This window comes from Schistocerca cancellata, chromosome 8, assembly GCF_023864275.1.
Source record: "Schistocerca cancellata isolate TAMUIC-IGC-003103 chromosome 8, iqSchCanc2.1, whole genome shotgun sequence".
Lineage (NCBI taxonomy): Eukaryota > Metazoa > Arthropoda > Insecta > Orthoptera > Acrididae > Schistocerca > Schistocerca cancellata.
This window is the reverse complement of record NC_064633.1, coordinates 449,214,282-449,230,416: the sequence shown is the minus strand read 5'-3', so window position 1 is coordinate 449,230,416 and position 16,135 is coordinate 449,214,282. Positions and strand designations below refer to the sequence as shown.

General features: G+C 46.5%; 1 protein-coding gene across 1 annotated transcript in view; it reads right to left on the bottom strand.

The window, feature by feature from the left end:
• Positions 1-16,135, bottom strand: part of LOC126095623 (uncharacterized) — a 402,540-nt gene that overhangs the window by 56,701 nt on the left and 329,704 nt on the right. The gene's annotated exons all lie outside the window — the stretch shown is intronic.

The window sequence follows — 16,135 nt, the reverse complement described above, 5'->3', positions numbered from 1 at the left end:
GAAACAACACCAGATGTAACGGACTAGGTTTGCAAAGGGATTCGAGACTTCCTTGAAGATATAAATCAAAACGTCGCTTTTGACTGAGCAAAATTGGCAGATGTAAAGGTAGTTTAGAGAGTAAACCAAGGGAATGTGATAGGGCTGTAACGGTTTACAATATACGTATGGTATCTGTTCTTTCAGACATGTGGCTAGCTGAAAATCCGAACTGGCATTCTAACCCGGGTCTCCTGCTTACTAGCCACGTGCTCTTACCACTAACCCATCCGACACAGTGGTCATGGCAACTGCACAGAACTACCCTGACACGCCTCCCATCAGACCCAAATTCTCAACTTACCTATACATTACGAATGTAGTGCCCACTGCAGTCTATCCTCATTACTAGCGGCATTTCGCCTATTCCCGTAAGAGTTCGAGCCTGGTGTGCGACTGCACTGAAGGTATATACACTCCTGGAAATGGAAAAAAGAACACATTGACACCGGTGTGTCAGACCCACCATACTTGCTCCGGACACTGCGAGAGGGCTGTACAAGCAGTGATCACACGCACGGCACAGCGGACACACCAGGAACCGCGGTGTTGGCCGTCGAATGGCGCTAGCTGCGCAGCATTTGTGCACCGCCGCCGTCAGTGTCAGCCAGTTTGCCGTGGCATACGGAGCTACATCGCAGTCTTTAACACTGGTAGCATGCCGCGACAGCGTGGACGTGAACCGTATGTGCAGTTGACGGACTTTGGGCGAGGGCGTATAGTGGGCATGCGGGAGGCCGGGTGGACGTACCGCCGAATTGCTCAACACGTGGGGCGTGAGGTCTCCACAGTACATCGATGTTGTCGCCAGTGGTCGGCGGAAGGTGCACGTGCCCGTCGACCTGGGACCGGACCGCAGCGACGCACGGATGCACGCCAAGACCGTAGGATCCTACGCAGTGCCGTAGGGGACCGCACCGCCACTTCCCAGCAAATTAGGGACACTGTTGCTCCTGGGGTATCGGCGAGGACCATTCGCAACCGTCTCCATGAAGCTGGGCTACGGTCCCGCACACCGTTAGGCCGTCTTCCGCTCACACCCCAACATCGTGCAGCCCGCCTCCAGTGGTGTCGCGACAGGCGTGAATGGAGGGACGAATGGAGACGTGTCGTCTTCAGCGATGAGAGTCGCTTCTGCCTTGGTGCCAATGATGGTCGTATGCGTGTTTGGCGCCGTGCAGGTGAGCGCCACAATCAGGACTGCATACGACCGAGGCACACAGGGCCAACACCCGGCATCATGGTGTGGGGAGCGATCTCCTACACTGGCCGTACACCACTGGTGATCGTCGAGGACACACTGAATAGTGCACGGTACATCCAAACCGTCATCGAACCCATCGTTCTACCATTCCTAGACCGGCAAGGGAACTTGCTGTTCCAACAGGACAATGCACGTCCGCATGTATCCCGTGCCACCCAACGTGCTCTAGAAGGTGTAAGTCAACTACCCTGGCCAGCAAGATCTCCGGATCTGTCCCCCATTGAGCATGTTTGGGATTGGATGAAGCGTCGTCTCACACGGTCTGCACGTCCAGCACGAACGCTGGTCCAACTGAGGCGCCAGGTGGAAATGGCATGGCAAGCCGTTCCACAGGACTACATCCAGCATCTCTACGATCGTCTCCATGGGAGAATAGCAGCCTGCATTGCTGCGAAAGGTGGATATACACTGTACTAGTGCCGACATTGTGCATGCTCTGTTGCCTGTGTCTATGTGCCTGTGGTTCTGTCAGTGTGATCATGTGATGTATCTGACCCCAGGAATGTGTCAATAAAGTTTCCCCTTCCAGGGACAATGAATTCACGGTGTTCTTATTTCAATTTCCAGGAGTGTATATTGTAGCGGCGCAACAGTTTACGATAGGGATGTTAGATTTAGTGTAATATTTCAGAGCGCACAAGTTACAGCCAGGTGCGAACCGGATTGCAGTAAGTTACGCTGACCAGCGGTTGCGAAGTGGAATGGAGGCCACAGGGGTCATCGAACCGCTGAAAAGAGTAAGCGCAGCGGGTCGCAGGTTACGGGAAAAGGGGCCCATTGGTGCAACTGGGATGTGGGGCGTACGTGGGGGCGCACAACTGAGTATAAATAGGGGTCTTTTCTAACGAGATTCATTGAAGTGTGGCAGCTCTCCTGGACGGCGGGGCGTGTCACACTACTGGCGACATACGGCAACAGATGGGGCAACAGCGTCCCAGTCCACGGCGGGTCGTTGGTTCGATTCTCTGAGGACGACGCAGGGTCCGCAGCCAGCCAGGATGGGCCACGGTTCAGGTCGCTACCGCGGACAGTCATCTCGGCTCCCGACACACACCGGAGACTTTCGTGGCCAGGGGCCAAAGATTCCAACGCTGGATCGCGTGCGGTCGTTGCCGCCGCGTTTCCAGCTACGCCAGCTGAGGAAGAAGCAGCAGCAGGGCAGGCCTACGGCTCCTGGCGGAGCAGCGCAGAGTCAACGAGGACGGTGGCTGCCGAGTCGGCTGCTGGCGCAGCCATCCTGACGTAATCGGAACTCTACAGCTGGCTAACAAGGCCGGCACGACACAGCGTTGCGTTGCACAGGCCGCTGGGGTACTTCCTCAGAAATGCAGGGCCTGTGACGCAGGCCGAGGTGAAAGAAGTTCTGTAGTGGAAACAAATAAATCATTTGGAAAGTTCTCTCCGAGTTTTAATATGGCAACTCTTGGCACCCACCAGCTACATGTGTGTCAATACACCACACATTTGGCGTCTGATGCCACAACAATATCCTATGACTACTAGGCCATCCAGACACAGCTGTCACTGCAACTGCTTGGACTACTACCCTAGCACGCCTCCTGTCTGACACAAATTCTCAATGCTCACTTGCAGCCAATGTCAGTAATTCCTTTGTGTCTTGATTCATAATGGCTGCTGGATCAAAATGGTACCTGTTCTTCGGACAAGTCCAAAAATACACACACACACACACACATTATATATATGTGTGTGTGTGTGTGTGTGTGTGTGTGTGTGTGTGTGTGTGTGTTTTTGGACTTGTCCGAAGAACAGGTAGCATTTTGATCCAGCAGCCATTATGAATCAAGACACAAAGGAATTTCTGACATAAGCTGCAAGATAGCATTGAGAATTTGTGTCAGACAGGAGGCGTGCTAGGGTAGTAGTCCAAGCAGTTGCAGTGACTGCTGTGTCTGGATAGCCTAGTAGTCATAGGATCTGCCTAGTAAGCAGGAGAGCCGGGTTCGAATTCCAGTCCAACACAAATTTTCAACATTCCCCATTGATTTCAATCAATGCCCGTCCACAGGCATTGTGGGTTATTCATTTGTCTTAAAGTATATAGATGATCTAGTAGAAAGCACCGGAAGCTCTGTTCAAATGGTTCAAATGGCTCTGAGCACTATGGGACTCAACATCTATGGTCATCAGTCCCCTAGAACTTAGAACTACTTAAACCTAACTAACCAAAGGACAGCACACAACACCCAGCCATCACGAGGCAGAGAAAATCCCTGACCCCGCCGGGAATCGAACCCGGGAACCCGGGCGTGGGAAGCGAGAACGCTACCGCACGACCACGAGATGCGGGCAACTCTGTAAGATTGTTCACAGATGATACGGCTGTCTTGAGGAGTGATGAACTGGCAGTTGACACGGAACGTAATTTAAACGTAACACATTGTGCATACATAGGAAATGAAAGCCACTACTGTACTACTACATTAGTGATAACAAATTGTTGGCAACAGTAACTACTGTAAATGACAGCCCAGCCGGCTAGCCGCGCGGTCTAACGCGCTGCTTCCCTAACGGGAAGGCGTGCCGGTCCCCTGCACGAATGCGCCCGACGGATCAGTGTCGAGGTCCGGTGTGCCAGCCAGCCTGTGGATCGTTTTTAAGGCGGTTTTCGACCTGCCTCGGCGAATGTGGGCTAGTTCCCCTTATTTCACCTCAGTTATACTACATGGCGATTGCTGCGCAAACACAGTCTCCACGTATGCGTACACCATAATTACTCTACCATGTAAACATTTGGGGTTACACTTGTTCGGTATGAGACGTTCCCGGTGGAGGGGGGGGGGGGGGGGGGTGTTGTCCACTGGGGGCCGCACCGCTGGGTTCGCTGTGAGGCGGCGGTGGGTTGGGTGGACTGCTGTGACCTGTTGTGAGATTGTGAACCACTGAGGGCTATGGCGGGGCGAAGCCTCTCCGTCGTTTCTAGGTCCCCAGTTCAATGCCTACACACACACACACACACACACACACCACACACACACACACACACACAGTAAATATCCAGGAGTAACTATTCAGAGCGACTTTAAGTGGTATGACCGCATAAAGGAAATAGTAGGAAGAGCATATACCAGGTAGAAATTGACAGGAAGAATCTTAAGGAAATGTAGCTCAGCTATTGAGGAAGTGGCTTACAAGGCGCTTTTGGAGCTATTCTTGAGTATTGTTGATCAATCTGGGACCCTTACCAAGTGGGTCTGATAGAAAAGATAGAGAAGATCCAATGAAGACCAGCGCGTTTTGTGTGTGTGTGTGTGTGTGTGTGTGTGTGTGTGTGTGTGTGTGTGTGTGTGTGTGGTTTTTCTTTTGGCGTTTACGACGGCTCAACAGCGAGGTTATTAGCGCCTAACAAATATTTAAAGATACGAATGTGGATGAAATGGCTGAAGATGATGATGTGTGCGAAATTGTACACAACAGTAATGACAGGTGGACTACAGAGTGGTGCAGCAACTGTTGTCGAATGAAAGCTGGACACGAGCAGAAATGATTAGCGAACAAGTTAATACAGAAAGCAGAAGATTCACTTAACCTGTATTTCTCGAAGCTTATGACTACTCATTACAAATAAAGTAGTAGGAATTAGTCCAGCTCATACAGCAGCAACAAAGACGAGGTGTAATGAAGTGGCTCCAGGCATGAGTGAGCTGATTGGCCGCCGCTGGCCGTTCTGTATGGCAGTGGCAGATGGCGTTCACGGTACGGAGCTGGGGAGGCGGTATGGCTCAGCGGGCATGCACCACTGGGTCCGCCGGATCACACACGACTGCTGTCGGCGTCTAACAGAAACTTGCGATTCCATTGCCAACTTTGCACGCCGGTAGGGTGGTGTCACAGATATTATCAAACAGAGAAGAGTAAAGCTACAGAATGACACTCACTCATCAACTGCGCGTTTCGTGCGGGATTGTTTAGTCTGCTTGAGAGCCTTACAGAGATACTCAACAAACTCCAGTGGCAGATTTTACAAGAGAGGTTCACTATTGAAATTTCTAGAGAGTACTTTTCGGGAAGAGAAGGATAACATATTATTTCCTCTCACTTACATTTCGCGAAATGACTACAACTAGAGAATACGAGGAATTGAGCAAATACAGATGCTTACCGACAATCATTATTTCCACGCGTCATTAGCGTGTGGAACAAGGAAGGGGGAGATCAGTCAGTACCAGAAGTACCGTTAGCCAGACACTGTCAGGTGGCTTTCGCAGCACTGATGTAGACGAAGATGTAATGCCGTGGGTTGAGAAGCAGAAATGGATCAGCTGGCGGTGAGAGGACGCTGTGAATTTTTTAGTGGGCGCCGCGATGCAGGCGTGACAGCCGGGCGGCAGCGGCGGTGGCGGCTGACCACGCGCGTGTGTTGCCGGGGTCGGGGAGGGGGGAGGGGGAGCGTGGGCAGCGGGCTGGGGTGAGGCACGGCCGTGTCGGCCGCTGTTGCTGGGCGCACGCGGGCCGCGCGATCGATAGGTAAACCGTCCGTGCCACGCACAGCGCTCACAACAGAGGCGGCAGGCGGCGCGGCGATGACCCCGCAGCGCACACGCGGCCGCGCGCAGCCTAGGCCGCTGCTGCTGCTGCTGTCGGTCGTAAAGTATTGATACCAGCTAAGGGGAGGAGTGGGGTGCAGGAGGGCAGAAACAAAAGGTGCTTGTTTCCAGTTGAGTCGCGACTCTAAATAACTTTTAAAGATTGTCCTAGGACTCGCGCACTTGAAGGCTCCCTACAAAATTACACTACTGGCCATTAAAATTGCTAAACCACGAAGATGACGTGCTACAGACGCGAAATTTAACCGACAAGAAGAAGATGCTGTGATATGAAAATGATAAGCTTTTCAGAGCATTCACGCAAGGTTGGCGCAGGTGGCGACACCTACAACGTGCTGACACGAGGAAAGTTTCCAACCGATTTCTCATACACAAACAGCAGTTGACCGACATTGCCTGGTGAAACGTTGTTGTGATGCCTCGTGAAAGGAGGAGAAATGCGTACCATCACGTTTCCGACTTTGATAAAGGTCGCATTGTAGCCTATCGCGACTGCGGTTTATCGTATCGCGACACTGCTGCTCGCGTTGGTCGAGATCCAATGACTGTTAGCAGAACATGGAATCGGTGGGTTCAGGAGGGTAATACGAAACGCCGTGCTGGATCCCAACGGCCTCGTATCACTAGCAGTCGATTTGACAGGCAACTTGTCCGCATGGCTCTGAGAAGCGTATAGCACGTGTGACGTGACACGACACTACAGCGCGACACGCACGTGCCGCACGGGTCGCGCGGGTGCAGCGCATATTGCGACGCGTACACCATACATCGCACGCGCCGACTGGCGACGCTCTGCGCTGACTGAACCGAAGCGCGCGCAACCTCTTATCTTTCTCAAACGATTTTACAGAAACTATTGTCTGAAAATATATGCTTTTTGCCTTACTTGTAGCGTTATATGGCAGCTTCGCGACGAAGTGCCAATCACCTCGCTAATGACCATTCTTATTGTGATGTACACATTTTAGTAAGACACTACGCAAAAATTGCAACGAAAATTAGGGGTCGCTATGATTTTGCGTTTGGTGCGTACTACACCATATGTTGCTGCGTATGAAATTTAGCTAACATGTTGAATTTTTGTTTAGACTTGGGAGATCTTTATCTGCCTCCGATCTCGAGAAAATGGATCCCATGTAGCGCGCTCACTTCCGATCTCACGCCCGCGAGAATGAAATACTCGGAACATCTCTCGTATCTCCTAAACCGCTCGAGACATCGAAACGAAAGTTTGGCGAATGATAGCACACAAAGAGGACAGTGTTTTGCCAATTATTAAACACACTGAACTATCTTATCTATGGCGATATATCACCACTTATACTCCTTTTTTTATTTATTTCACTCCAGTGACTGTAATTTTTTAACAGTTAACGACAGCTAGCGAAACAAGAGCTTCCTAGTATGAAAATAAACATGAAATTTCTTCTTTTATGTTACTGCAAACCGATACTATGAGGTTTTACGTAAGCTATTGAGCTCTGTGATTGCCAATTACTTGTTTAATGTGGCCCTCCGTTTCGTAATTCTGTCTCAATAGCGGCTGTGAGATGAGTTTGGCAAATTACATTGTGACAAAGGAAGTACAATTAAACCAGTCACCAAGAGAAATGTGGCCTTTACTCATAAATGGTGATGCTTCTTCGAATGAGAAAAGGTTAACAACTCACACAAAAACGGATTGGCAAGTCTGTTGTAATTTTGGTGGAATCCCCGTAACCCATCGTATTTTTAACACTGAGCGACTGGAATGGAAACTTACCAAAGGATTTTAGGCCTTCTCTCGATCTGAGCAGTATTAAAATAATGACGAGCGTTCCTTCAGGCGGAATGATAGACACATGCCACATACTGTTTACTCACCTAGGGCTTGCCAAACTGACAATGCGTGATCGCGAATAAAACAGTTGTTATTGAGAAAAATAAACAATTGATCTGTCGCACAACACAATGGTCAGTGTATTGTCAGCAGCGAAGGATAATGCGCGTGACACGAATGCACAAGCTAGCCATGTGTGCCTTGTGAGATGGAGTTCGAAAAACATTGTCATGAAAGTAGATCTGCCTTTGTCAGCAGCACATTTCAACAAATTAAATATATCTAATCATAACACTCTTTAAGGATATTCCTACTTTCGTAATAATACCGACCATTTTCTTCATTTGTATAGCCTGTTGTTGTATAATTAGTTTATTAATGCTGATGATGTCCATGCAACAATTGAAATGCTTTTCTCATCACGGCGAACCAATTAAACCATTGTTATTTGTGACTGCGTTTCTACTGTTTCTAGCTTGCAGTGGAAATATGTTGTTCACATGCATGTACTACAGTGTGTCGTATTACATTATTACATCCATATCAGAGTAATCACAGGGAAACTTCTATACTTCAGATCTTGGACGCTTTTTACCACAAGCACAAAGGGATCACACCTGTGGAGATTATCCCTTTCTAAATTTTTGTAACAGACCGTACAGATACGCTAGCTTACTAGGTAGCGAGAATATAACCTTGCTATACTTCCCTGCCTTGATTCTTAATCACGTGATTTTATAATATTCCTTGCTTCCATATTCACTATCCTCTGTCCCGTCTTGCGATCTGAAAACATTGCGGAGGCATATGGTGCAATTCCAGCGGCCAATGGCTCATCAGTTACTGAAGTATACATTTTTCTTGACAGAAGAAAAACACAACAAAACTATGCAGATATAAATAACAGAAAAGTATAACGCGCTAACGAAGAAAGCTGGAGCGTTTAAATGGCGAACAACGAAACACTAACCAAAGGCAATAAAATTCAGTACACAGTAAGGCAAAATTTATCGTACTGGCAATACTACCACTGCTGATATGCACCGTTCCGATGTGAGCATATGGCCGGGCTACTTTTCCGCTCCCCGCCTCAAATTTCCCACGGTGCCAGCGAGGCAAGCGCGACGCGCGGCGCGAGAAACTGTGCCACAACCACAACGCCGCGCGATTTGGCGCAGACCCGTGTCGCGTCCCAGTCGCGTCGCGTCGCAATTGGCGCGGTCCCATTTGAACCTGTGATGTTACAAAAACGCGCGCTACGCTGCGTCGCGCCACACGCGCTATACGCGTCTCAATTTGCGCCTCGCCAAAACGGATCGTGCAGCCACGTCTCAATCCCCGAGTCAACAGATGGGGACGTTTGCAAGACAAATACCACCTGCACGAACAGTTCGACGACGTTTGCAGTAGCATGGACTATCAGCTCGGAGACCACGGCTGCGGTTACCCTTGACGCTGCATCACAGACAGGAGCGCCTGCGATGGTGTACTCAATGACAAACCTGGGTGCACGAATGGCAAAACGTCATTTTTTTCGGATGAATCCAGGTTCTGTTTACAGCATCATGATGGTCGCATCCGTGTTTGGCGACATCGCGGTGAACGCACATTGGAAGCGTGTATTCGTCATCGCCATACTGGCGTATCACCCGGCGATATGGTACGGGGTGCCATTGGTTACACGTCTCGGTCACTTCTTGTTCGCATTGACGGCACTTTGAACAATGGACGTTACATTTCAGATGTGTTACGACCCATGGCTCTATCCTTCATTCGATCCCTGCGAAGCCCTACATTTCCCCAGGATAATGCACGACCGCATGTTGCAGGTCCTGTACGGGTCTTTCTGGATACATAAAATCTTCGACTGCTGCCCTGGCCAGCACATTCTCCAGATCTCTCACCAACTGAAAACGTCTGGTCAATAGTAGCCGAGCAACTGGCTCGTCACAATACGCCAGTCACTACTCTTGATGAATTGTAGTATCGTGTTGAAGCTGCATCGGCAGCTGTACCTGTGCACGCCATCCAAGCTCTGTTTGACTCAATGCCCAGGCGTATCAAGGCCGTTATTACGGCCAGAGGTGGTTGTTCTGGGTACTGATTTCTCAGGATCTACGCACTCAAATTGCGAGAAAATGTAATCACATTTCAGTTCTAGTATAATATAATTGTCCAATGAATACCCGTTTACCATCTGCATTTCTTCTTGGTGTAGCAATTTTAATGGCCAGCAGTGTATGTATACAAGGTGATTCAAAGTAAATGTACACACTTCGTAGATGTAATGTGTGGATCAAAGTAAGAGTAAAATGTTAAATAAAGTTTTGGCTAAAACTTATTTTCGAGTTCTGGTGGAGAATTTCATTTGTGGTAGGCATTACATTATGGGCCAGTACAGGTTTTTGGAGTGTCATGTTCGCCTGCAAATCGACTGACGTTTCTTTGTCGACGGTGCTCATTCTGTCGGGGGCAACACAGTTCCTAACGGTTGCTTATCCCGATAAGCTCGTGCAGGGCCAGTTGCTCGGCCCCCCAGATCTTAGGATCTTAATCTCTGGACTTCTATCTTTGAGCCCGTCTCAACGATTTTGTGTATGCTGTTGCAACTGAGAACTGCAACTACAGCAGCGAACTGAAAAAAGCTGTGAAACTTGGCAGAATGAGATGACGGGACTTCAAACACTCCGAGAGCGGTAAGGCGTCGACCACGTTACTGTCTTCCTCTAAATGGACATCATTTTGATCATGACCTGTGATAGATCTACTGTACACAGTTGGATTGCATTTCGGGTCCCTTCGTGGCGTCACTTTCTGAGAAGAATGAATTTTGTGTTGCCATTGTGATCCCGACTTTACTGCATAATGCTGAAATAAAGAAATTTCAGACAAAACTTTATTTAACATTTTACTTCTATTGTGATGCGTACGTTACACCCACAAAGTGTGTACAATTACTTTCGAATCATCCTTTACAGGCAATTAACCCATTGCAGAAATCGAGATCTCGGACGATTTGTGCCGGCCGCTGTGACCGAGCTTTAGTCCAGAACTGCGCTGGTGTTGCGATCGCAGGTTCGAATCCTGTCTCGGGCATGGCCGTATGTGATGTCCTTAGGTTCGTTAGGTTTAAGTACTTCCAAGTCTTAGGGGACTGATGATCTCAGATGTTAAGTCCCATAGTGCTTAGAGCCATCTGAATTATTTTCGGACGATTTGTGCCTGTTATCGGCAATGAGACTGGCAAGATATCGATCCCCCGGATTCCAAGATATTCGAAAATGCTTGAACTTCAATAATATAAATATGACATAAGCAGGAGGTTCGCGACCCTTATTACAATAATCAGTAGCTCTCCATTCATGCTGACTGGGTGGCAATGGCGAAAGTCAGACATCGGGCACGGAATAACTTTATTGCTCATATTACGCGTTTCTTAATTTATCCATTATACAACTTGAAACGAAATAATTACGCGCAGTAATCGCTCCTGGATATCTGACGACGGATGAATTCCGAAACACGTCGTATGAGCAATAACGTCATTTCTTGCCTGACGTTTGACTTCTCAGACTTGTCTGAGAACGTTGGTTTCATATACGGCTTGAAACGCCATATCTACGTGCAACAACTGCTCCTGGACATCTGAAAAGTCATTCCTTGCCTGATTTTCGACTTCTACCATAGTGACCCAGGCAGCCTGAATGCAGAACAACTTTTAGAGTGTTTTAATTTAAAGTCTGACTTCAGATAACAAATGACAATAGAAATATTTCTTTCGTGTGATATAATTAAAAATTAAACAATTTTCGGATTTTTTGCTTTACTTGTACTGTGAAACATTGCTTATTGCCATATTTCATGATTACAGATCGAGGGGAAGTACCCTATCGGCTTTGACGAGTAGTCAGCTGGTATTAAAATATGTGACATAAATGGCCGTATCTTTTGCCAGCATTGACCTTCAATGTTTTACACCGCCCATGGACCGTAGACCTTAGTATGTGACATAAATTTCAACTTGATACGTCAACCCGTTCCTGACAAAAAGTGTTTGTAAAAGTCGGACAGAGAGACAAATAGAAAAGTGATCCTATAAGAGTTCCGTTTTACCGTCTGCTGTACGCAACCCTAAAAAGTAGTCCACTGGGGGCCGAACCGCACGATAACCCTAGGTTCGGTGTGGGGAGGCGGTGGGGTGAGTGGACTGCTGTAGCCTGTTATGGGGTTGTGAACCACTGAGGGCTACGGCGGGGACGAAGCCTCTCCGTCGTTATGAGGTCCCCAGTTCCATACAATAGAATACAGTACAAATTCCACCTTGCTGTAGTTGAAGGAGCAAATACTGCTCGATCATTTCAAGGTAATTGAGGGCACGAACATTCTCCTCCATAAGAATGGCCACACAACGTTGTATCGACGTCTGGAAGCTCGCTGGGTGCCTATGACACTCGAAAACTTCACATACCATACGACATATTTTTCCCGAGGGCATGCAGCTTTACTGTATGGTTAAATGATGATGGCGTCCTCTTGGGTAAAATATTCCGGAGGTAAAATAGTCCCCATTTGGATCTCCGGGCGGGGACAACTCAACTCAAGAGGACGTCGTTATTAGGAGAAAGACAACTGGCGTTCTACGGATCGAAGCGTGCAATGTCAGATCCCTTAATCGGGCAGGTAGGTTAGAAGATTTAAAAAGGGAAATGGATATGTTAAGATTAGATATAGTGGGGATTAGTGAAGTTCGGTGGCAGGAGCAACAAGACTTTTGGTCAGGTGAATACAGGGTTATAAATACAAAACCAAATAGGGGTAATGCAGGAGTAGGTTTAATAATGAATAAAAAAATAGGAGCGCGGGTAAGCTATTACAAACAGCATAGTGAGCACATTACTGTGGCCAAGATAGACACGAAGCCAAGCCTACTACAGTAGTACAAGTTTATATGCCAACTGGCTCTGCAGATGACGAAGAAATTGATCAAATGTATGATGAGCTAAAAGAAATTATTCAGATAGTGAAGGGAGACGAAAATTTAATAGTCATGGGTGACTGGAATTCGATAGTAGGAAAAGGGAGAGAAGGAAACATAGTAGGTGAATATCGATTGGGGGGAAGAAATGAAAGAGGAAGCCGCCTGGTAGAATTTTGCACAGAGCATATCATAGCTAACACTTGATTCAAGAATCATGAAAGAAGGTTGTATACATGGAAGACGCCTGGAAATACTAGAAGGTATCAGATAGATTATATAATGGTAAGACAGAGATTTAGAAACCAGGTTTTAAATTGTAAGACATTTCCAGGGGCAGATGTGGACTCCGAACACAATCTATTGGTTATGAACTATAGATTAGAACTGAAGAAACTGCAAAAAGGAGAGAATTTGATAAGATGGGAACTGGACAAACTGGCTAAACCAGAGGTTGTACAGAGTTTCAGGGAGAGCATAAGTCAGCAATTGACAGGAATGGGGAAAAGAAATACAGTAGAAGAAGAATGGGTAGCTTTGAGGAATGAAGTAGTGAAGGCAGCAGAGGATCAATTAGGTAAAAAGACGAGGGCTAGTAGAAATCCTTGGGTAACAGAAGAAATATTGAATTTAATTGACGAAAGGAGAATATATAAAAATGCAGTAAATGAAGCAGGCAAAAAGGAATAAAAACGTCTCAAAAATGAGATCGACAGGAAGTGCAAATGTAAGGAGGACAAATGTGAGGATGTAGAGGCTTATCTCACAAGGGTAAGATAGATTCTGCCTACAGGAAAATTAAAGAGACCTTTGGAGAAAAGAGAACCACTTGTATGAATATCGAGAGCTCAGATGGAACTCACTTCTAAGCAAAGAAGGGAAAGCAGAAAGTTGGAGGGAGTATATAGAGGGTCTATACAAGGGCGATGTACTTGAGGACAATATTTTGGAAATGGAAGAGGATGTAGATGAAGATGAAATGGGAGATACGATACTGCGTGAACAGTTTGACAGAGCACTGAAAGACCTGAGTCGAAACAAGGCCCCGGGAGTAGACAACATTTCATTAGAACTACTGACGGCCTTGGGAGAGCCAGTCCTGACAAAACTCTACCATCTAGTGTGCAAGATGTATGAGACAGGCGAAATGCCCTCAGACTTCAAGAAGAATATAATAATTCCAATCCCAAAGAAAGCAGGTGTTGACAGATGTGAAAATTACCGAACTATCACTTTAATAAGTCACAGCTGCAAAATACTAACACGAATTCTTTACAGACGAATGGAAAAACTGGTAGAAGCCGCCCTCGGGGAAGATCAGTTTGGATTCCATAGGAATGTTGGAACACGTGAGGCAATACTGACCCTACGACTTATCTTAGAAAGTAGATTAAGGAAAGGCAAACCTACGTTTCTAGCACTTTCTAGCACTTGTAAACTTTGACACTGTTGACTGGAATACTCTCTTTCAAATTCTGAAGGTGGCAGGGGTAAAATACAGGGAGCGAATGGCTATTTTACAATTTGTACAGAAACCAGATGGCAGTTATAAAGAGTCGAGGGGCATGAAAGGGAAACAGTGGTTGGGAAGGGAGTGAGAAAGGGTTGTAGCCTATCCCCGATGTTATTCAATCTGTATATTGAGCAAGCAGTAAAGGAAACAAAAGAAAAATTCGGTGTAGGAATTACAATCCATGGAGAAGAAAGAGTAACTATGAGGTTCGAAGATGACATTGTAATTCTGTCAGAGACAGCAAAGGACTTGAAAGAGCAGTTGAGCGGAATGGACAGTGTCTTGAAAGGAGAATAGAAGATGAACATCAACGAAAGCAAAACGAGGACAATGGAATGTAGTCGAATTAAGCCGGGCGATGCTGAGGGAATTAGATCAGGAAATGAGACACTTCCAGTAGTAAATGAGTTTTGCTGTTTGGGGAGCAAAATAACTGATGATGGTCGAAGTAGAGAGGATATAAAATGTAGACTGGCAATGGGAAGGAAAGCGTTTCTGAAGAAGAAAAATTTGTTAACATCAAGTATAGATTTAAGTGTCAGGAAGGAGTGTAGCCATGTATGGAAGTGAAATATCGACGATAAATAGTTTGGACAAGAAGAAAAAAGAAGCTTTCGAAATGTGGTGCTACAGAAGAATGCTGAAGATTAGATGGATAAATCGCATGACTAATGAGGAGATATTGAATAGAGTTGGGAGAAGAGGAGTTTGTGGCACAGCTTGACTAGAAGTAGGAATCGGTTGGTAGAACATGTTCTAAGGCATCAAGGGATCACCAATTTAGTATTGCAGGGCAGCGTGGAGGGTAAAAATCGTAGAGGGAGACCAAGAGATGAATACACTAAGGAGATTCAGAAGGATGTAGGTTGCAGCAGGTACTGGGAGATGAAGAAGCTTCAACTTGAACCTTTATCTCTCCCTGTTTGCCTCACTGGTCTCTCTCTCTCTCTCTCTCTCTCTCTCTCTCTCTCTCTCTCTCTCTCTCTCTCTCTCTCTCTCTATTCCTCTGTCTTTTCTGGCATATGTTCCCTCTCTTCTCTTTCCCTCCGTGCTCTAACACATGCACACATATCGCACCCTGGCAAGAACAGTGACAACTAAAAAATAAGGTACTTGAGGAAAATCGATTAAAAGAATTCTATGAAACTTACGTCTTAAACTGAAATAGTACATGCTTCCTTTAAATTTCAAGAAATTATTTTCTGCTGTAAATTCCGTTATCTTCTATACAACGGTAATATGGACATGTAGTGCTGTCCTCGTCGAATGTGAGGTGTTATTAGCTGATTTTTAATTACTTCTTTGAGCTGTGTCAATTTTCTTGATTTTCTAAAAACATTTTTGTTTTCGTTGTGGCCCCTCATGTAATACTTTTTCCATGTTTCCACCACATGTAACATATTTTTTACTGACTGTTATACAATACAACATTCGAACCTCCTATTTCATCATCACCTACAAAATGGTTCAAATGGCTCTGAGCACTATGGGACTCAACTGCTGAGGTCATTAGTCCCCTAGAACTTAGAACTAGTTAAACCTAACTAACCTAAGGACATCACAAACATCCATGCCCGAGGCAGGATTCGAACCTGCGACCGTAGCGGCCTTGCGGTTCCAGACTGCAGCGCCTTTAACCGCACGGCCACTTAGGCCGGCTCATCACCTACATTCTCTTCCATTTCTATAATGGCTCAAGTAACTAGATATATAAAGAGTTGGGGAGAGAGGAGAGAAGTGAATAGGTATACTTCGTTCATCAAGAATAAACTTGATGTAAACAAACACAAAGGTGTTGATTTGTCAGCAACCGTAGCACACGTGCACTAGTGGTGTTACGCTCTTGGAAGTAGGTCCTACTTATACAGGGTGTTACAAAAAGGTACGGCCAAATTTTCAGGAAACATTCCTCACACACAAATAAAGAAAAGATGTTATGTGGACATGTGTCCGGAAA